Source organism: Micropterus salmoides, unplaced genomic scaffold (genome assembly GCF_014851395.1).
Source record: "Micropterus salmoides isolate LMB-PRFRI ecotype aquatic unplaced genomic scaffold, ASM1485139v1 Ms_hic_scaffold_2, whole genome shotgun sequence".
NCBI lineage: Eukaryota > Metazoa > Chordata > Actinopteri > Centrarchiformes > Centrarchidae > Micropterus > Micropterus salmoides.
Genome location: NW_024041150.1, coordinates 51789413 through 51813483, shown reverse-complemented (window position 1 = coordinate 51813483; position 24071 = coordinate 51789413). Strand labels below are relative to the sequence as shown.

At 41.0% G+C, this 24071-nt stretch overlaps 1 pseudogene; it reads right to left on the bottom strand.

Moving 5' to 3' along the window:
• Positions 1-11388: 11388 nt before the first annotated feature.
• Positions 11389-23625, bottom strand: LOC119912746 (annotated as a pseudogene).
• Between the last annotated feature and the right edge of the window lie 446 nt (positions 23626-24071).

The following is a 24071-nucleotide window of genomic DNA, read 5'->3' as shown; positions in this document are numbered from 1 at the left end:
GCTGCCCTGCAGAACCACACTTCACCTGCCTGAAGACATCACAGTGGAGTGGACGGACAGTTACAACATGAAGGTCCACGTGTGTCAGAACGACTCTGACCAGCCTGAAGAACAGGACAGGTTTTACAAAGACCGAACAGAGATGAAGAGAAACCTGCTGAGACCCGGAGAACTCAGTCTGACTCTGAAATACCCCACAGTCAGAGACGAAGACACCTATACCTGCACCGTCTACAGCTGGAAGAGAAATATCCTGATGGAGAAACAAGTGGTGCTCCTGGTCAAAGGTCAGTGCTGTAGATACAAGTGTTGGGTTCTGGGAGGTGCAGGGTTGGTTATTAGCAAAATATCACCATGCTAGACTCAGGGACCTATAAAAAAAAAAGTTGGTAATTCCGGCAGACCTTTGTGAGGACCAGTCAACACATTGGTGCACATCATTTTAAAAGTGTTATGGAGCTATGCTTACGTTTGTCAGTAGAGTACAAGCTGGATCATCAGTCAGTACAAGCACAGACTCCAGCACAGTTGATCCACATCCAGCCTCAGTCAGGACCAGCACAGACCCAATACAGACATCTTTAGCTAGTCCTACAGACCCAGGTAAAGTACCAGTAGTTAATGTTTATAATTTGAGAGAGTGAGTGGGGCCCTGTTTTATATGCGGGACCCTACACAACATGCAGAGTGAGCGTACAGGACGGTCTGGCTGTAGACCATCAAACAAACAATGAACCAGCACTGATTGAAAGGAGCAAACCATTTAAGTATAACAGGAGGCGAAAACATAATGACACATAGAAAACTACTAGACAATCAGTGAGTAAGGAAAGACAACAGTTAAACAAGAAACACAGAGCAAGTTATCAGTTGAACAAGCTGAGCAAACGTTAGTGCAGCTCGGCTCACAGCACTTGTTGTCTGCCAAACAGCATCAGAGAACGACTCATTTTTAATGTGACACCACTTTACTTAGTGTTTCTATCGGTTTTATTCACTGTGTCCGTTTGTTTTGCAGAGGAGCAGACCTCTGCAGATAATTCAGATAAACATCTCCTGAACAATGAACACTCTAGGAATCCTAATCAGGAGAAGCTGACTGCAATGAAGGCATAGATGGTGAAGACCACAACTCCAATGATCATGAGATCATCAAGCTACACTTTTTGTTATTATTATGATGTGAAAGACACCTAGCTGCAGAAAATGATATAGGCTACTGTGCGTCTATGTGTCTTTTCGTTTAGTCAAGTCAAAAACACTGCTCAAAAATAAGGGGACACTTAATTATCACAGTATATTGTCGGGTCAGTTAAACTTCAGGGATATTAATCTGTCCAGTTGGGAGTTGGGAAGTATACTCAAATGTGAATCAGTGTCACCTCTTTTGCTGAAAATGAAAGTGACAACAGGTGCACTGGAGAGGCAACAGCAAGACAACCCCAAAAAGGGAATGGTTTTGCAGGTGGTGGCCACATAGAATTGCTCTCTCCTTATCCTTCCGGACTGATTGTTCTCTAGTTTTGCATTTTGCCAGTTTCCTCGTCACTACTGGTAGCATGAGGTGGTACCTGCAGCCCATTTAAGTTGCAGAGATAGTCCAGCTCCTCCAGGATGGCATATCGATATGTGTCGTTCCAAGGTTTGCTGTGTCTCCAAGAATAGTCACACGAGAATTGGCAAGGTCTACCATTGGCGCCCCGTTCTCTTCACAGATGAGAGCAGGTTCACACAGAGCACATGTCTGACATGAAAGAGCCTTGAGATGCTGTGGTGAGCGTTATGCTGCCTGCAACATCTTCCTACATGATGCTCTGGGGAGGTATATCCTTATCGTATGGGGAGGCTCGCACAGACCTCTATTTGCTAGCCAACAATGCTTTGACTGCTGTTAGGTACCAGGATGAAATCCTCAGAGCCGTTGTCAGACCTTACGCTGGTGCGGTGGGCCCTGGGCCCTGGGTTCCTCTTGGTACGGGACAATGCCGGCCTCATGTGGACAGAATGTGTAGGCAGTTTCTGGATAATGAAGGCATTGATGCCACTGACTGGCCCTGACATTTGCCAAACCTGAATCCAACTGAGAACCTCTGGGACATTTTGTATCAGTGCATCTGACGCCACCAAGTGCCCTGATCCAGGTCTAGAAGGAGATCCCCCAGGACATCATCCTCGTGAGGAGCATGCCCAGACATTGTCGGGAGTGCATACAGGCACGTGGGGGCCCATACACACTGCTGAGTCACATTATGAGACTGTGATGCCGTGAAAGTCACAGAAGTTGCATTTGCCTATGATTAAAAAAAAGAGTTTCAGTGTGATTTTGAATCCAGCCCTAAATTGGTTTGGTTTCCACTGACCGTTGTCATTTGATTATCAACAAATTATACATTGTTCAGTAAAGATTTTTAACAGTACTGGTTGATAGCAGTTCAATGCTGAAGTTACAGGTCAATGGATTTTTGAGGCAGAAACCAAATTACAATGGTTTTAATAAAAAAGTCGACAATAATACTGTTGTATTGTGCTGTTGATTGTAGAGACACCAAAGACAACACTGTCTCTGTTAGATGGAACAATGGGACATATTTCAGAGTTCCTGCTTCTGTCTGTACAGCTGATGTTGTGCTTTGTTGTGCTCTCAGTCTGTCAGGTGGAGGTGGGTGGAGTCTGTCCTGCTGCCCTTGAAGACCACCGCTCACCTCCCTAAGGACATCAGAGTGGAGTGGAGCCGCTCCTAACCCATAAAGACGGTCCATGTGTATCAGAACGGCTCTGATCATTCTGACCAACAAGACCAGTTTTACAGAGACCGCACAGAGATGAAGGAAGACCTGCTGAGTACTGGAGACCTCAGTCTGATCCTGAAATCTCCCACAGATGGAGATGGAGGAACATACAGCTGCAATGTCTACAACTGGGAGGGACACTTCCTCAGAGGGAAAACAGTTGAGCTCAGAGTCAAAGGTCAGTATGAAGACTGAGGTCAGAGCTCTCTGTGTCTGTCTCTGTCTGACTGTCCTCGGTTTCCTCGGCAGAGAGAAGCAGGTCCACTGATGCAACTCCTCTGATGGCCGATCAAGTTGTTTGATCTTTGACCCTTGATCAGATCTGACTCTGGATCAGAGAGAAAATGGAGGTGAAGCAGCTGATGGAGGACAGATGAAGACAGGAGGACGCTTTGTCAGCTTCTTCTTCACTCTTACTCCTACTGACTCTCACACACAGTCTACACACTCACTCCTATTGATCAGTGATGTCAGAGTGAGGTCAGAGTGATGTCACATGTTGATCAGCAGTGGGATCTGGACTGAAATGTCCTTTTTGTATTTTGGGTGTATTGACACCGGTCTCGTTTGGTTCAATTTAATCAAACTCAGGTTAGTTTCAACCCCTTAGTGCGTATCATTTTGGCAGGTGTGAATACAGCAGCCATACGAGACACAGCTAAAGAGGTGGTCTGGGTCCGGTTCCAAACAAAGGTGGAACATGGCCTGACTTTGATCTGACAGCTAATCACTCCAATACTGACAGCAGAAACAACAACGTCTGATGAACAAACAAAGAAGCTACTATTAAAAAAAAGAGAGCCTGACCCAGAGAAACTGATAACTCAGACATTTAATGCTAGAGAATAATTGTGTAGTTAACGAGAAAAGCCTTTCTCAGCCTTGAGCCGCAGTGGAAACTCCTTTCTCACAGGAAAGCATGAAACAAAACAATCTCACAGAAGGTCGTTATATCAGAACACTGGTTTCATTTAGTGGAAATTATAACACCACATAAAGCCTAGTTCACACTACACGATTTTCAACGCTCATTTGCCGCTTGGCTAGCTCGGCGCCCATCAGGCTGTGATCAGGAGTAAATAACGGGTTGATCAGGGGTCGCCAGTCGTTATGTGTGAACTACTCAATGACGCGTCAAAACGGCGCCACATATCTAGCATGCCAAATATCTGGAGAAGTCGGCCGACTTGACAACCACATTCAGCCAATGAGAGCAGACAGCTACTTTTTCACCGCAAAACACTTTTTACTCACCTCCAGCGCTGTCTGTAGCTCATACAATCCCGCTATCTGTGTGTGCCATTCTTTCACCCATGTTCTTTGTCTTTAGGGAAACAATTCAAACTATAACAGAACATAATGCAGTGCAGCTTTCAGGCATTCTGTGTTTCTGTCAGATCTGTTTCTCCTGTAGATCAACTTATTTAATACCATCCCTGCCGAGTCATGATTTTGTCTTCCCCCCTCTTTGTGTCTTTGTTTGGGGAAGTAACTTCTTTAAATGTGCATGTTGCGCCTTTTTACCTCAATGATTAATTCAGTTGTAAACTCCTGGACTTTAATAGCTCCTGTGTTTCAGCAGCTTTTTTTTTTTGCTTATGTTCAAAACTTTCTGCACATTCAGAATCTCTCCCACATATCTTATCATTTAATGAGAATTTATGATAATTTTTAAGCCTACATGCCTGCTGCAATTTTCTCCTTCAGAAAATTTGACCAAAACTGTTTGGGACTGCATGTTGTATGTGAAATTGAAAGTTACAGAAAACAAAACAATCAGGAAGTAATCTCACCACAAATCCACACCTGTTAACTTCAGCAGCTCAAACAAAGTGCAGCTCACAGTGTCACAGATACAGGGGGGTAGTCGGTCAATATGGATGTTTACTTTTTGGTCAATGGGGATATTTAACTTTTATTGCCAAAAACAAGTACAAACAAATTTTATATAATTATAATGTAATATAATTTTTTATAAGCTTTTACCTATTTTTGGGGGGCCCTTGGAATTGTCCTAACTTCCCCCCTACACAGCACCCCAGATTGTAAGTCACTTTGGATAAAAGTGTCAGCTAAATGAATAAATGTAATGTAAAAACTTGTTCATGCATTTATCTTAAGTCGACTCGACTACCATAATCATGTCTTTACAGGGCTTCCTAAAAATTGAGTGATATCAAAATGCTGCTGTTGGTTTGTAAAGCCCTGAGAGTTTATGAAAGTGCGGTAACCGAACCCAGTTATAATGTTATTTAAAATGTGTACGGTAATAATAACCATCGGGAATTTTACCACGGTTTATCATTAAACCGGTAACCGTTTCATCCCTACAGGGAAACACCAGCTGACGTTTTTCCTCATGTCAGCTAAATGAATCAATGTGAATGTAACGTAAATGTCATCAGTGGAATTATTTATATATATTTTGGGAACCGGCAAGCAAGTACAGCAAGAAATGCAAGAGATGAGTAAAATAGTCTACAAAAGTTGACAATATATAAGTTCACCTTCTGTAAAAAGGAAAAGAATGAATAAATACAACCAGGCCTGGAAATTAACACCTGCCAAGCACCAAATGTGGGTAGATTTTCCGTCTAGCATCTAAATGATGGAAAGCTATCTGCCACATTGGCGGGTAAATGTATTTGTTACGATGTCCCCATAGAATATGTTTTTGATGGTAGCTAACAGTGGATCAGCGTTGTTTTATGATACGTGTCGAACTTAAAGGGATCTAAAATCATGTAACACACAGATGAGGGGCATTCATTGTTTGTTGTTTATGTTCATTTCAGGTTTCTTTATTCTCTCGCTTCCGGGCTTCCCCTGGTAACGTTCCTCTGGTAGCCGTTTGTTCACTTCACCATCGTGTGTTTGTCCAGGTTGGCTCTCAATTCAAATGGGGATCAGCTGCTTGAAAAGGCGACTGATGCACATTTTCACATCTCTTCAGGTGATCAGGTGGAGCAGAGAGGAGCCCCAGCTGGATCCTATGTGGACGTCTGTTACCGGGCAGAAACAGGCTGCTTGTTGATTGGTCGGCTGATCTGATGGACAGTAAAAGTGGAAATTCTAATATTAATATTCCTCCAGAAGTGTAAAAGGGAATAACAGCAGCAGCAGAGGCTCTGAACGTCTTCATGATGATTCAGCAAATGAAAATGGTTCCATGTGTGTGGAATCCAAATCAGAAATGAATCCTAAAAACTCTTTCACTCTGTCTGCTTCCTCTTCTTCAGCCAAAAGACTTCTCTCTTCTTCCTCCTGTTGTTCCCTCTTCATCTAAACTCCTTCAGGAGAGCTGAGCTCCCAGTCTTCTTCTTCATTCTCTAATCTCAGTCTGCTGTCACACTTCACAAACAAACCACAGGTCTGATCTGCAACATTTCTCTCCATCTTTATTGCTCCCTCACATCTGGGGCCTGAATCCTGAAGCAGGTTTAACTGAGTCTGGGTCTCTCTGGTTGACCTGGTCTCAGTGAGACTAACAATGGCCGTCCTGGATAACCAGTATCATGAAGCTGCTTATGGACTGGCTCTGTTAATTCAGGGTTTTCCATCCAACCATTCAGTCCAGCTCACTAACAGTTTTTTTTATCATCCAGTACATTTAGCTGTGCTCACATTGAGCCTCCAGGGGAAAGTCACACAAATTAATTATGTTAGTTACTGAAAAGCAGCAGGCGAGCTAACGCTGATGTATCTTCCTTCTGAACAATATTTCCATTTGATGGAACGGTGCAGCCATAAAAACATGGAGGATCTGGTTTGAATATCTCACTCAGTGATGACATCATATCACAGCCGATTTTCACTGAAGAGCTGGAACAAGTTGAACACAATAAATATGAGATGCTGTCAGACGAGTGTTTGTTTCTTCAGCTTCAAAGTCATTAATGTGAAATGTAAAATGTTTGTGCTGTTAAAATCTGTGAATAACAACAAACTTACTGGGCTGCTGATCTTCCATTATAGCAGGACTGGTTGTTTCTATTAAAGGTAATAGGACACAAACCCTCTGCACACAGTTTGCTCCTCCAGTGACTTTAAAGTGAAAACTATCATCTGTTGAACAAACTGAAGCTCCTCTGCTGCCTCCTGCTGGCTGCTTCCTGTCACTGTCAGTCTGTTCGTCCCTCAGGACAAACTGGAGAGCTCCTCACAAAACATTCACATTAACACAACAGCTACATTTACTACACTGCTGTACTCAAGTACAACACTCAGGTACTTGTACTTTACTTTCTACTTCTGCTCCACATCTCAGAGGGAAATATTGAACTTTTGCTCTCTCTCTCTCTCTCTCTCTCTCTCTCTCTCTCTCTCCTTCACCCCAATCGGTCGAGGCAGATGGCCGCCCACCCTGAGCCATGGTTCTGCTCGAGGTTTTTCCTTGCCTCTGTCTCCTAGTGCTTGCTCTTGGTGGGAACTGTTGGGCTTCTGTAAATACCATCATAGAGTCACGGTCTAGACCTGCTCTTTTATGAAAAGCGCTGTGAGATAACTGTTGTTGTGATTTGGCGCTATATAAATAAAATTGAATTGAATTGAATTGAATACATTTATCTGACAGCTTTAGTTACCAGTTACTTAGAAACACATAAAAGAAACATTCAAATTTAGTGTTTAAAATATAACGTTTTGTTATGAGTTGAACCCCCACCAGTTTATACAATTATTACTATAAGTTTTCTTTTACACGATATAAATCCTCCACACCAGACTCTACTACTGAAAATCCTGTATTTCAGTACCTTAAAAATGTTGACTCACCACAGGAGCTTTTATTTTGGTAATTCTTACCTTTTCTGGGTCATAAGGGTCAAACAACAGAGAATCCCTCAGTAATAATAGAGCCAGAACAGATCTAATTATTAACTGCAGCTTACAGCAGATACAAGCCAAACTACTGCAGGAAGCACATCAGCTTCTGTACGTTACAGTAAGGGAGGAAACATCAACGCTGACATGAGCTGAGGTGTAAAGGTCAAAGACATGTAAGCTAACAGACACATTAGAAAGTTCAATAACAAATCAAAGCTGCTCGTTCAGCCACTAAACGTCAGTGATTTCCTGTCAGAGCACAGCAGCATCCAGAGAGAGTAAAACAATGAAGGAAAGAGCAGAAGATGGAGGAACAGCAGCACTCTGTTCTCTTTATTCTTCATCTTTATTGGTCTGTCTGCTTAATGAGCAGCAGGTGGCGCTCAAACACAGTCTGACTCTTCAACAAAACCTCTGGAAGCTGTTAGACTCTGAAGGACTGAGAGTGAAAGTCTGGAGGTTTCTTTTGACCCCAAACAGACTCAGAGGCCAAAGAGTGGGCTTTTGTTTTCCACAAGTGATGCAGTTCATTAGAAAACATGATATTTAATAAGTAATGTGAGAGTGAGAAGACGATAAAGAGGTTTTCCACAAAATCTCTCTTTACCAAGATCATCATACACTAATCTCTCCAACATTGACAGTAGTATCGTTGCTCGTTAATACTGCAGCTTAATGCAGCCCCAGCGCCCTCACAGACTTAACGGGATGATGGTGAACACGTCACAGTAAGTATGACTGTTTTGTATTTTTTTGTATATTTCCTTCTGAAGAAATAAAGACGTTACAACAAACAGGTGTCTTTGTGATATTTATTAAAGTAAGAATAACAGAGTGATTTGGCTGAGCCACAGTGGGAACTCCTTTCTCACAGGAAAGCATGAAACAAAATCTCACAGAAGGTCATTATATCAAAACATAAGGTAATGACATAAAAGCAGATTAATAAAAGTACATATACAGGGTATATACACAGGTCTCCTGAAGTAAAATTCAATACATTTTAAAACCGGTTAAGTCAGCAACGCAATTGTGAAATTTAAATATACTCATTAAATTTTTATGGCCTATATGTGACCAGGTTGTAATCTCTTCTAAAAACTGAAGCATTCACCAACCTTCTCAGTCTGTATAGGCCTGTTTTCTTTGTGAAGAAATGGTCGGATTTCCTGCAAAAATCCATTGTTTTAAATCGGCTATGACGCTTATGTTTGCAACATTACTGAAAATCATGTGAACAGTGTGATTTTGTGTTTTAGTTGTTTCAGACTAGATAATGTTTGCTTGCATGCATTGACCAGTGGATAACTACCTGACATAGTTGTAATTTATTTTCAGGCAGAAATATGGAAAGGGTGAACTGTTGGTTGCAATCTGAACCCTTACTGCTAGAAGCCACTAGAAACTACACAACGAACCTTTAACTTACATTTACATAAATATATTTTGAGACTGTAAAAGTAAAAACTCTTTCGCCAGAAGGGAACAAAGCTGAAGAGAATAACTAGAGTGATGGATAACGTTGGTAGTGTAGGCGGCATCCTAAAGCTTATTTGTGTCCATTTTTATGTAAATGCTCCGTACTTGTATAGCGCCTTTCTAGTCTTTTCGACCACTCAAAGCGCTTTTACACTACATTCACACACTGAGCCTAAGTGCTCAAACGGAAACTAACATTCAGACTCATTCATACACTGGCGGAATAGCCGCCAGGGGCAAATCGGGGTTCAGTATCTTGCCCAAGGACACTTCGACACGCAACCAGGGGGAGCCAGGGATCGAACCGCCGACCCGCTCTATCTCCTGAGCCACAGCCGCCCCAAAAGTTATAACAAGTTCAACTTCAACTTCAGTAAAACAGATTTATAATTAGGGCTGGGTACCGTTAAAAGATTTTCGATACCTCGACTTCGATACCGGTTCCTGAACGATACTTTTTTCTATACCAATTTTATTCTCAACAAATGGAGAACCATTGTTGTTTGGATAAAGTAACTTAATTATGACATTATCATTAATAGTTCATTTTAATAATTGTTTCTTTGAAAAATGCTACTGCTTGTCAAAACCAAGACATATTTTCAGTGTAACATAGGCCTATATTGTGTTTTTGTTGTTTTTATTCCTCTTTTAGTTTTTATAATGTCATTTCATTGTTTATTATATATTTTTTATTATTTATGTGAATTTGTGCTCTTGCAGCATTGCAACCTGAACATTCATGGCAACAGGCCTGAGAGAAAGAGAGAGAAATCTCTTCTCATGGAAACAAGTTTCTGCCACTACAAAGTTTCCACCTCACTAGAGGAAGAGCTGTCCAGGCAACAACTATCACAATAGAAAGTAAACTCAGCCGCGCGTGTCTTTAATCCACTGCAGCAAAGTCGCAGACATCAGCCCAAGGATCGGTACGTGATGTCACAGTCACGCGGAAGCGCTTCTGCCGGCTGCACATACAGCTGAGACGATGACTCTGTCTCTGTCTTGTTGCAGCAAATACGGAGCAACTTTCTGCTCTTAAGTTTATTCCATGCACAGTCAAGGGCTTCACCAGGTTTGTCGCGTCGCCGCTCTTGGCAGCAATTATCTTACGTCACAAATATTACATCGCACGCTGTTGCACTAAGCCACATGTTTGATTTTCTCCACGTCTTTTAGTTACATCCACGAGCCACGTCTCCGCGTGAACTCGTGTTTACATCACCACAGCCAATTACAATCACTTTTAGATGTGGCCACATCAAGAATGCTGCATGCTTATTGGCGTTAACAAGGACCTTTAGGTTTCGAACTTTGGTGCCAAAAGACAAGGCATTTTTTGATACTCGCAATTCGGTCGGTGCCTAAAAAGTATTGAACTCGATACCCAGCCCCCTGTAATAGAACAAGGAGAACATGTCTCTCTCAGGAGGAGGCAGCACATATTGGCACGATGGCATCCTGGCTAAATCCACATCGGTCCACTGCAGAGACTCGACCCACAACCTGGAAGAGGAGCTGGTATAAATGAGTGTATTAGTATATTATAACATATTAAACGTTAGCCATAGTCTTACCGATCACCTGTTGATGGCGCATCTTGCTCTTGTGTTTGAGTAACGCCGGTTTTCAAACTGTCAGCGCTCAGTCCGACTAAGAGGAAGAATACGTTCTGTTGTAACTAGGGATGCACCGAAATTAATCAGCCAGAAATAGCAAACATAGCACTTTCGGTGTTCGGCCTAATAAGTCAAAAAAAGATTACACTCACAGAAAGTATAAACATATTACATGTGTACATTAAAAGTAAATGGACACATGTAATTTACTTTACAGAGTAAAAGCACTTATTGACCATTTCATTTATGCAATGGTAAAAAAAATAAATAAAAGGAGGCGAAAATGTGAATGTACTTGTTCGGCAAAGTTTTTCATAATATTCGGTTTTGGCTACGGCCAAGAATTTTCATTTTGGTGTATCCTAGTTGTATCTGTGACTCGTAAAGTTTGGAGGATCTATTTTTAGGGGCATATGAGTGTGAAATGCTCGCACTGTAGATCCCTGGGTCTAGCGTTACACAACACAGGAAAAAACAAAAACAACAAAAAAATAAATAATCGCACAGTTGTGACAACCTACCTATCTAGTAATTTTGGCTATGCAATATAAAAGTAAATACGTTGACACACATTTTAAGCGCACCAACTCTTTGTGCAAAAAGGATTTTCACATTGACCAAAGTATCTATATTATACCTTGTTAAATGGCGATTAAGACAAATCATTTTTAATGGCCTTAATTTTCCCAAAATTGATTTATTAACTTTTTAAAGACTTTAAGACCCCAGACACACTGATATAGGTAAAATCAATTTTTTGATGCCTTGGCCATGGTCACAATGACTTTATAACAAACTGTCAGTTCCTCAATCAACCTTATTTAATTTTGCTAATGTCGGATAACACACCCCCACTTCAATTATTGTTACTAATCCTTCTGTTTATTATTGTTATTAATACAGTCACATGATAACAGGTGGTTGTATTCAGGGCAGCAGGAAACAGCTAGCTTGGCTCTGTGAAAACTGTCACACTGATTCTTTGTGAATGCATTTGTGTTCTTTAAGGGTTCTCCTGTCGGTATAAGATTTGCCACATTTGCCACAGCTGTACGGTTTCTCTCCAGTGTGAACACGTTGGTGCTTTTTTAGGTCCCCTGATTGAGCAAAAGTTTTCCCACACTGTTCACACCAGTGCGGTTTCTCTCCAGTGTGAACACGTTGGTGCACTTTTAGGGCACCTGGATGAGCGAAAGATTTCCCACACTGTTCACACCAGTACGGTTTCTCTCCAGTGTGAACACGTTGGTGCACTTTTAGGGCACCTGCTCGAGCAAACGTTTTTCCACACTGTTCACACCAGTGAGGTTTCTCTCCAGTGTGAACAAGTTGGTGCCTTTTTAGGTTACCTGATTCAGCAAAAGTTTTTCCACACTGTTCACACCAGTATGGTTTCTGTCCAGTGTGAACACGTTGGTGGTGTTTTAGGTGAACTGATCTAGTGAAAACTTTCCCACATTGTTCACACCAGTGAGGTTTCTCTCCAGTGTGAACACGTTGGTGGTTTTTTAGGACACCTGCTCGAGCAAAAGTTTTTCCACACTGTTCACACCAATACGGCTTCTCTCCAGTGTGAACTCGTTGGTGGTTTTTTAGGTGACCTGACTGAGCGAACGTTTTTCCACACTGTTCACACCAGTGCGGCTTCTCTCCAGTGTGAACACGTTGGTGGTGTTTTAGGTGAACTGATCTAGTGAAAACCTTCCCACATTGTTCACACCAATACGGTTTCTCTCCAGTGTGAACACGTTGGTGGATTTTTAGGACACCTGATCGAGCAAAAGTTTTTCCACACTGTTCACACCAGTACGGTATCTCTCCAGTGTGAACATGTTGGTGGATTTTTAAGGCAACTGATGTAGTGAAAGCTTTCCCACACTGGTCACAGCTGTACAGTTCCTCTCCAGTGTGAACTCTCTGATGAATCTTCAAATATCCAGATGTTGTGAAGGATTTGTCGCGTTTGAGTCCCTCTCTTGAGAAACACAGTAAGTGAGATGTCAAGGTGTAGCAAGGCAAGTTTATTTGTATAGCACATTTCAACAACAAAGGTAATTCAAAGTGCTTTACATTAAACATAAAAGCAACAGAGAAATTGAAAAAAAAATGCACATTAAAATATAAATTTGGGAAGGGTAAAATACCACTTACCAGTGGGTGGCGCCATGATGTTGGGTGAATATTTGCATGATGTTTCAGGGCGTGACCCTTATGAAATGTGTGAAATTTGGTAGAGGATTCACAACATAGAATCTGACAATATGACGATAGCCTATCTCTCCTCAGCAACGCTATCAGTTGTCTCATTTTCTGTTGCTACCTTGTAATGCTATTTGTCAAACTGAACCTTACACCCAGCTTAACTATAAATCATTGAGCTACATTTTCAGTACCATAGGCCATAAAATGAATTTATTATGATATCAGTATTGAAACTGAAGAATTTTTTTTCTCCTCTCTCTCGTCTGGGAAGCAACCTCAATTTTGGGGGCCTAAAAATACCCGTCTACCCAGGAAAACCATAAGACATTGATGAGGTCATGTTGTAAAACCTGGCAGCGAAGTTCCGTGCTTCACCTTGACACAGGAAGTTGGTGTAACTTCACTGTACATGCTCAGAATTTTACATGTTTAATAAGAGTCCCGCCCTGAACATATGTACATGCCGACATTCACCCACAGTCATAGCGCCACCTGCTGGCCACAGGAAGTGTCAAGTTTTACGCTGTCATGTACTACTCCCAACATATTTGCCTCACCTGCTTCAAAATAGTCTCAGAACAGCCTTAACACATTGATGATTCTATGTTGTGAATCTTGTGAGTTTTCGGATAACAGCGTGTCGTCAAAGTTCATTCCTCTCTCACATATTTGATAAGGGTCATGCCCTGAACACATCTACAGGACAAAATTCACCCAACCTCATAGTGCCACCTGCTGGAATAAGGAAGTGTCCCTTCAAAGATGCAGCCCATGCACACTGAATCACCAAGATTTTTGTGGTACATTTATCATCCCAAGACGCACAAAAAAGCCAGTAGAGCTCCAGAATATGCAACTCGGCCGGCTCACACCCTACTACACAACTACAGCAGTAAAATCCTGCTTTTACATTAATGAGTCATTAAAATAACAGAAACTTTATATAATTAATATCTAATGTTAAAAAAAAAAAAATCAACACTCACTGAGTCATAATGATGAGATAAGAAGTAACTTACTGTCATATGTTGATCTTAGTTTTGTTATAAAAAGTATTTCAGTATATTGACTCACCACAGAAGCTTTTATTTTGGTAATTAAATAAAAGACGATAAAGAGGTTTTCCACCTTTGTAAATCAGCTTCCACCGCTTGTTTTGGTGCTGCTGCACAGACGACATCAGAATCTAAAGTAGAAGTTAAAGGTTTGTGACTGCAGGATCAAAACAGGACGTTTCACTTTCATCATGATCACATCATGGAAACCATCATCCAATCCTTCCTCTGCCAGTTATTTCTTGCAGACAGATGCTCATTGATACTGCAGCTTAATGCAGTCCCAGGTTGTGGTACATATCTTGAGAGTAATTTATAAAATTTTATAGATTTATTTTCAATCCGGTGCCCTCACAGACCTGACGGGATGATGGTGAACATGTCACAGTACGTTTGACTGGAGGTTTGGTATATTTCCTTCTGAAGAAATAAAGACGTTACAACAAACAGGTGTCTTTGTGATATTTATTAAAGTAAGAATAACAGGGTGATTCAGCTGAAGGGCAGAGCTCATACACCAGAGGGCTGTTAGAGAGTCTGACCCAGAGAAACAGAGAAGACATTTAATGCTAGAGAATAATTGTGGAGTCCAACAGAAAAGCCTTTCTCAGCCTTGAGCCATAGTGGAAACTCCTTTCTTACATTAAAGCATGACACAAAACAATCTCACAGAAGGTCATTATATCAAAACACTGGTACACTAACTGGAAATCATAACATCACATAAGATGAGCAAAGAACATAAGGTAATGGCATATAGAGGATTAATAAAAGTACATATACAGGGTATATACACAAGTATCCTGAAGTAAAATTCAACACCTTTTAAGACGTTTTCAACATATTATAAGACAGACGCCACTTTGAGCTGTAACCGGTTAAGTCAGCAACGCACCTGTAAAAGAGGAATTGTGAAATTTAAATATACTCATCAAATGTTTATGGCCTATATGTGACCAGGTTGTAATCTAAAAACTGAAGCATTCACCAACCTTCTCAGTCTGTATAGGCCTGTTTTCTTTGTGAAGAACTGATCGGATTTCCTGCAAAAATCCATTGTCTTAAATCGACTATGACGTTTATGTTTGCAACATTACTGAAAATCATGTGAACCACAGTGTGATTTTGTGTTTTAGTTGTTTCAAACTAGATAATGTTTGCTTGCATGCAATTTTACTTTTTAATTTTATTTACTATAATTTGTACTGTTAGTTTAGTGTACAGTTTACCACTATTACAATATTAATTCCAGTTACTGCAGCTTCATTTTGGGGTTGTTTTTTATTCATTAACTTTGTGCATTAAAATGCTCTAGGCTGCATGGTAGTTAGTCTCCAACTTTAATTTTAAGTAGGCTACTAACTCGTCAGTAATCATAACTATTTATGCAGAACGATGAGTTCAACATTTGAATAGTTTGCTGTAGCACATCAAACTTCTTTATGTCCCGCTCCATTCAGGCTGTGATAGATCTGTTCACAAAAAGTGACACTGACGAGCGCTTCGGCTTTATGAAAAGGTGAAAGTGTTTCAATAAAAGGCACAGTTAGCTAAATAGCCAGCTAACGTTAGCCAATTCCAAACGTTGTTTCTAATTTCCCTGTTGTCTTCTGCAGAGGTGGGACCAAGTCATCATTTTACAAGTCAGAGTCAAGTCGAGTTGAGTCCCAAGTCCAGACTGATCATGACTGGCAAGTCCGAGTCAAGTCTTAAGTCAAGGACCAACAATTCCCAAGTCAAGTCCAAGTCTTACACTTTGAGTTTTGAGTCCTAAACAAATCATAATACGCTCTTCACCAAATTAAAAAACAAATTCTAAAGTTTTTTCAAGTTAAGAATAAAAAAAATGTAGTGAATGAAGCATTAGCCTTTACAAAAAGAAGGCAGAGGAGCAGTTTCACACAATAAATTAAATGTTCATGTAGGGCTGCTAATTACTTTGGTCAATATTGAGATCACAATTATTTAACAGGTTTACTCATTGCCTTATGAAACCTTAATCTATTGAACTCTTAAAATGTAATACTTTCTTTTTAAAAACTAGGATATATGTACATTACTCCAAAATCCAAAATAACCCAGGAAATAAGAAACAATAATCATTGTTAACTTTAACCAGCATCTAGAGCGCAAGAGGACGACATCAGTTTCCCCCAAGTTGCAGGGGTGGAAATTTACCAGCCACCAACCAATGAATGCATCTAATCCGTGTGTTACACAATTTTAGATATCATCTAACATCAGGGACCAATTTAAGTGCGACATAACAAGAACGCTGGTCTGCTGCTAATTATCGTCAAATAGAAATTATATGACTGATATTTTTAACAGCCAATGTGGCGGGTCACCATTCAGACATTTGGCAGCCAAACGGAAAATCCACCCGCATTTAGCTGGTGTTAATTTCCATCCCTGTTTGGGTGAAGGATGGGTCACTGAGAGGGCTCAGTGTGTGTGAGTACACGGAGGGGAGCAGAGCAGGTAAATTTAAATGCTCCGTACTTGTATAGCGCCTTGTGACAGGTGAACTACTTGAGTTGACAAAGTTACGTTACAGAATGCTGAAATAAAACCGCGGTGTTTTGTCGGGAGATACAGTGACATAAACCAACGGTGAGAAAACTATAAATCGCTATGACATTAGAAGATGCAAACACAGTGGATACTTTACAAGAACCGATCAGGTAAAGCAACACTGAACACACCTTTTAGGGAGGGACAAGAGGCTCAGCTGTAAAGGAAAGGGGTGCGCTGGGTTTATAAAACAAACAAGTGTCGTGAAACGGCTCCCCGCCAATTATAGTTTTATCTTAATTAACTTGTTTTGATAATTGGTGGAAGCAGCTTAACAACAGCTGCGGCAGTCTCTCTACACTGTTTCGACCTCACCTTTCTTTTCTCCGTGAGATCGTGGAATTTAGCGTCAGGCCCCCAGTTGTTGTCCATGGATTATGTGCAAAAAATTCATCCAGCCAGAGGGAACGATCACAAACTGTTCATAGCACGCCGGTAGTAGGCCTCCTACACAACTCATTGTAGGTACCGGAGAGGGAGTGGGTCGCTGGGGCGGACAGGGCCAGGAGATCACGGAGCGGCCAGGCGCGCTTCGGACAAGCTGTGTGCCAGTTTAAATGAGATCAAAATTTTATTAATTGCACAGAGCTATGTTGATGCGCTGCGCAGTTTTTTATATCATAATTTAGTTTGAGTAACAGGGCTGTTCAAGCGGTCAGAGCTCGGTCCGACAAAATGGAAGATTACGTACAGTTGCAACTGTGACCGTACATCAGTTTTCCGGTTCGCAAATATGTATTTTTAGGGGGCATATGAGAGTGAAATGCTCGCACTATAAAACCCTGGGCCTAACGTTACACCACACAGTCGTTACACCCTGCCTATCTAGTAATTTTGGCTATGCAATAGAAATATACGTTCACACACACACTTTTAGCGTCTTGTGCAAAAAGAACGCTCTAGTTCATTTCAGTTACCATAAAGGCTTGAATACGTGTGGCTAGCTTAATCGGCGTGTCATAAACAAGTGACAGAAACACTCAAAGTGGTTCAGATCGTTTGTTGCCTTTTCTAAGACGTCAGCCACAGATAGTGGATGTGCTAGGAGACAATTCAGCAGAACAGTGTCTGCAAATGGCGATATTTGCGTCTTTCTCCGACAATTTAAAATGCTTCCCTACTGCCGACACCTCTGTGTGTATATTGTGTAGGCTGCTCACCCATATCTATCTTGCACAGGGTCATTGTATTAACAATATAAAATATAAAATCTTGATAATGCATTATTACTTTTTTTTTTTTTTTAACACATATGGGCATCATGATATTTTTATTTATTTTTTATATTTCGTCATCCGTTTGATCCATTTGTTGCAACTACATCACAGCAAAATGTTCAGTTTGTGTTCATACAGCTGTAGTAATGGCAGGTTGTTTATTTATGCTGTTGCATTGTCGAGTGTGGAAAACTTGTGCGAGTAGTCCAGCGGTCAAACTCGTGCAACGGAAATTGAAAATTTGCGTTGTGTGTAAAACCGGAGTAACAACAACAAACATCTGTTTCCTTTCTTCTGATTTTATCTGTGTAGTCAAATATTAAAAATGATGTATTTAACATAGCATTACACACTGATAGCATTACACCCCTAGTTGCTCCAGAAGCGTGCAACCTCTGACATATATAGCAGTTGTAAGCGTAAGTTATAAGCTTTGGCTAAATGCGTCAGCTACATGCTAATGTAACGTAGAAAATATCTAGATAATATCTACACCGCAACCTCTGTGGCAACTATGCTGAGTGGTACTCTAGTCTTTCACTCTCTTGCACGGGACACAGGGAGGATAAGCATGAGGAAACGGCTAACTTGACTTTAAAAAAGAATTCACAACGATGTGGTGTGAATGAGTTTGTGGCTTCTAAGTGTACGACGCTCTTTAAACGCTTTCCCACATTGGTCACAGCTGTACGGTTTCTCTGCAGTGTGAACACGTCGGTGGGCTTTTAGGTTACCTGATTGAGCAAAACTTTTCCCACATTGTTCACACCAGTACGGTTTCTCTCCAGTGTGAACACGGCGGTGGACTTCTAACTTATCAGCCCCACGGAAAGTTTTCCCACATTGTTCACACCAATACGGCTTTTCTCCAGTGTGAAGACGTCTGTGTTTTTCTAACTTATCAAACCGACCGAAAGTTTTCCCACATTGTTCACACCAGTAGGGTTTCTCTCCAGTGTGAACACGTCTGTGTTTGTTAATGTGATCTGATCGAGTGAAAGCCTTTCCACATATGTCACAGCAATATGGTTTCTCTCCAGTGTGAACACGTTGGTGGCTTTTTAGGTGGCCTGTTGTACTGAAAGCTTTCCCACACTGGTCACAGCTGTATGGTTTCTCTCCAGTGTGAACACGTTGGTGGATTTTAAGTTGACCTGGTTGAGTGAAAGCTTTTCCACACTGGTCACAGCTGTGCGCTTTTTCTCCAGTGTGAACACGTAGGTGGATTTTCAGTTGACCTGATGTAGTGAAAGCTTTCTCACACTGGTCACAGCTGTGCGCTTTTCTCCAGTGTGAACACGTAGGTGGATTTTAAGTTGACCAGATGTAGTGAAAGCTTTCTCACACTGGTCACAGCTGTACAGTTTCTCTCCAGTGTGAAGTCTCTGATGAATCTTTAAATATCCAGATGTTGTAAAGGATTTGTCACAGTGCTGACAGCGGTGACATTTGAGTCCATGTCTTCCTCTTTGTTTCTATATCAACAGACAGACATACAGAAAGAAAGACAGTGAGTGAGATGTCATGGTGGAGCGAGCTATCTAGAACCATAAAACAACATTTAGAGCATGTCTGTGTTCGACATTGCATACCAACATACTGCCTACTACTCAGTCAGTATTCACTGCATAATGCGTACAAAATGAACAATTAGTATACTATAGAGGTGCTCCAATCAGGATTTTTTGGGCCAATCACAGATTGCTGAAAGCAGTATCGACCAATCTATTTAAAGCCTATTATTTATCATGTAGCATTATACAGTATACTGTATATTTATTTAATTAGTCAAAAAACAATTTATTAAGTATTAAAATTAACAGATATTAAAGCATCATGAAATGACAACTGTTTAATTTATTGCCAGGAAACATGGGCAACAAATTCCACCCCCTCTGACTTAAACCATAGAAGCCTTTGCCTGGTTACTGTGAACATCTTATAGCTTGACAATTATAGCTTTCCCCTGGAATAAACTACAAAAACAGAATAAACAGCATCTTCATAAATTTACTTCAATTATAAAACTGCAACAAAAGGCTGTAGCCCAAATATGTAGGAGACAAAGGAGCACAGGCATCATGAGTCGAAGATGAACTCTGAGGTAGCTGTTTTTTGTTCTGGAAAGCTCTGGCAGGTTCTGTGGGTTTTAGGGGGGAGAGAGAGGAGCAGGGAGAGGGAGAGGAGAGAGGAGTCACAACTGTCATCATTGAGATCTGAAAATAAGGGACATTTAAATAAAAGTCTCTCTCTCTCTGTGTATCAATTTGTGCACTTCCATACTTGTACTTACTATTTTGAGTGCATTCACACCGAGAAGTATGGTCAGTTGTCTTATGTCTATGTGTTTTCGCACAGACTTCACAGACTAGACTTAACTTACATTAAGATATTTTATGCACGGACCAGGTAAAGCTGCAGTGAACACACAGGGTGCAGATGTTGGTTTAAGTTGTTTGATAGGCTGCGTCATTAATAAGCCACCGTGAGAATGGGTTTTCTTGAAATAATAGAGTTGTTTCTCTGCAAAATGTGCAAAAAAATCATTCAGATTAATATAGTGAAGAAACATAAATAAAATGTTTTTCCTGAGCAAAATGTGTGTCACTACTTAAGGCAAACAAATGCATGTTGTCAGTTCTTATAATAAGGGCCTGAGCATAAAACATGCAAGGACCCTTTTGGAACTGATGGAATTTTTTTTCTCTTCTGCAAAGTGAGCTGATTTTTGGAGGCCTAAACATGTTTAAACTTTGCACATAACTCAGGAGGGGCGGAAAATTTAATATTTTATAGGTCTCGCACATGGCTGTGGCAAAATGGCAGCCCCCGGCCAAAAGTTTTACCTACGTGTACAAAATTTCTATGGATTATGTATTAGGTCCAGACATACAAAAACGCCTCTTGGAGCAATGCCCCACACCAATCAGAAAGTCGATTTTGGATTTAATGGTAATTTTACACACTTCGTACTTTAACGACATCCTCCAAGAGAATTAGACCGGTGATTTACAGGCTCCTTACGATCACCATCCCTAAAGGCTACTCTATAGAGAGTCAAAGTAGGCTTGTGCCAATTGGATCGCCTATCGATGATAATAAGGTAATTTTAACTAACTCACTATCAGCACTTCTGTAATTTTTTTTGCCTAAGGATGATAGGCTGCTAAATAATCAATAATTTTCCAATGTCTCTACATGTGAAGTGAAGCTACTGAGACCATGTCAAGTTGGGAATATGCAATAAAACTAGCTAATGTATGCAGGTACTGTTTGCTTAGAGTACCAGATAAAGTGATGTAATGTTTGCTCAACCCCTAGGTAATGTCGCACAGTATTTGCTTAAGGATCTGATAATATACAATGTAGTAGTAAGGATGAATCATCGACACCTGCTGCAGGTCACGTAACCAGTGAATGAGATCATGACATGTACACTGTAGTAGACACCAAGTCTATAACACTATATACTTATGTTTGATATGTTACCCTATGTTATTCTCTTACAATACAATTGTGTGTGTTTGAGTTTTAACGGTGTCAAATTATGCATGTAGAACTTTTAAAAATTACGGTAAGTTTGATTTTGAAACCTATTGGTGAATTTCCGATCCAGAGTGTCAAAAAATATAAAAGGCTATATTAATAATGAATCATGTTACAGAACAGCTAAAAAGAAGTAACTTTAATGACACAAAAAAGTAGAGAAAGGGTTAAGAATCGTTAAAACAATCAGTGTTTCCCACAGGATATTAAGAGACTATGGTGGGTGGACCTCGGACCTTGGGGGGTTTTGGGGGTTTCTGTCACTCGTTTGTGAGTTAAGCTAGCCACGCCTAAATTTGGAGTGCACACATATTTAAGACATGAATGGTAATAATGGTAATGGTAAATCCAATGAAATGGACCAGCTCGCGTTGACAGGCAGGTTAGCGACTTTATCCTGTCATTTTCTCTCTTTACAAAGAGAAGTGTTGCAGTATGAGTAGGGCTGGGTATCGTTCAAAGATTTTCAAATCCTATGAAAAGTTGACAATGAAAAGTTGTGACATCTGTGAGTTCTCATCAATGGGCGTGTCCGTGGTGTGGCGTCCAAAATCGATGAGTTGCCGTGAAACTGGAAGTTGTTATAACTTCAGTGTGCATGCTCATATCTGCACCAAACAGTACATGTAGGATGAGAGTCCAACCCTGAACACATCCATATGCCAACAAAAACACAATGTCATAGCGCCACCTGCTGGCAACAGGAAGTGTCAAGTTGTACGCTGTCATGTACTACTCCAAACATATTTGCCTCACCTGCTTCAAAATAGTCCCAGAACAGCCTTAACACATTGATGATTCTATGTTGTGGATCTTGTGAGTTTTCAGATGACAGCGTGTCGTCAAAGTTCAATGCAAAACAACAGAGTGGCATTAGTGTCACAATGGAAGTCAATGCAGCCGGTACAGAAACTCATAATGGCTGAAATAAAGAAAACATGGTCTGACATGTCAACAAAGAGGGGAAAGAGTTTCTTTGATACAGAAATGAAGGTGTTTGTGAGACGGAAGTCAGAAAGCATTATTGTTTGATGCATAAAATTCAGAGAGTTTAACAGAATTACATAAACAAAGTCGCTGGAAGTTTACACCAAAGATTCACAACATTACGAGTTTAAACTTTAAACTACTTGCAGAAGAACTGTGGTCTGCAACTTTAAAACCTGCCAGTTTAGTCCACTGTGACTGATGAGATGTGTATTTTTTTTCCCCCGTCAGCTACATGTGGTGGAGCTCCGTGCTGCCTTCATGGGAACGGGAAGTCAGAGTATCATCTGTACAATTTTAACCACATCTAGAAAATTGACGCCCTCTTTCTTGGTATTACTGTGGAAAAGTGTTTAATTCTCTGAGGAATACACCGTGAACAGCTTGTCTTGAACGACAGAGCTTTCACCATTGCAGCCCGCTCCCTATGAAACTCCTTACCCATACACATCCTAGATTGCAGCGACATGGACTCTTTCAAAGCACTTATCAAAACCCACCTTTATAGTTATTAACAGATGAGCTAATAAAGTTTAGACCAAAACAAATTGTGATTTCATGACAGAGATTCAAGCAGTCTAACCCAAAACAAGCAGCAGTGAAGGTTAACAAGAAATCCTCCTCACAGATCAATCAGAAGGATCATTGTTTGTTATGCGCGCTCAGCCATGACACGCGCTGCACGCGCATGCGCAACGCGGGAAAATGCCGACAGTCACAGCACAAAGAAAAGAGAAACGCTCGTGAGTTTTTCTTTCAGCTTCCTCTCTTCAAGATGAAAACAGGAACCACGGAGACACTTTGGAAATCAAACCACGTCAACACAAACCCTGGAGCGGGTTTTCAGGCTCTGATCTCTAACAACAGAATGAACGGATGATACACGGACCCTCGAGACTCTTCCTCGTGTCTTTAGTCTCGTGATGAAGTCATGAACACTGACCTGAACATCGGCGCTATCAGAGCACGAGGCTGCTGTTTGGCTCCTGCGGTCCGGGTTCTGGTTCTCCATCGTCCTGCAGGTCTCCGCTGTGACTGGTGGACCGTGTTGTCCTGGACTGAGTCTGGATTCTGGTCTCGGAGCTCTTCAGGCTGAGATACAGGAGCGCTGCGGGATCCCGCGGAGTGTTCTCGCGATGTCACGGCGTCTCGCCCCGCCCCTTAGTTACTGTCGCTAAGGCCGTTTAGAAACACGGCTCCTTGATTTCAGGCAGAAGATGAAGTTTAGTTAGTTGGTTTCCTGAAACCAGCTGATCATATTTGATGTGTATGAAGGAGTGTGCTTCACACAGAGCAGAGTTTTAATGAAGCGCTTGTTATTATCACAGGATCATGAAAAATATCCTGCTGAAGCTTTTTATACATCATGTTTTTACACAAAGAAAGAAATAACTTCATGTCACATTCAAGGTTGAATTTACAAGAAGGCAGAATCATTAAGAATTTGTCGTAGACAGCGTTTCACAGAGTTTCTAAAGTGGTTCTCTATTCAAATGGGTATCAGCTGCTTGAAAAGGCGACTGACGCACATTTTCACCTCTCTTCAGGTGATCAGCTTGAATAGGAGGCAGAGAGCTGAACATGTGGACATCAGCTGGCTATTCAGCTGCATTAATGAGCAGCCCAAACAGATGCAAACACAAAGCCACTGAAGGAAAACTGTGTGTTGTGAATGTAGCCTGCAAACCTCTTTAGTCTCCGTTAATACAGAAGAAATTAGAAATATAACAACATGTTGATGTGTTGCTCACTTCATAAATAAATGCACATTACAGGGAA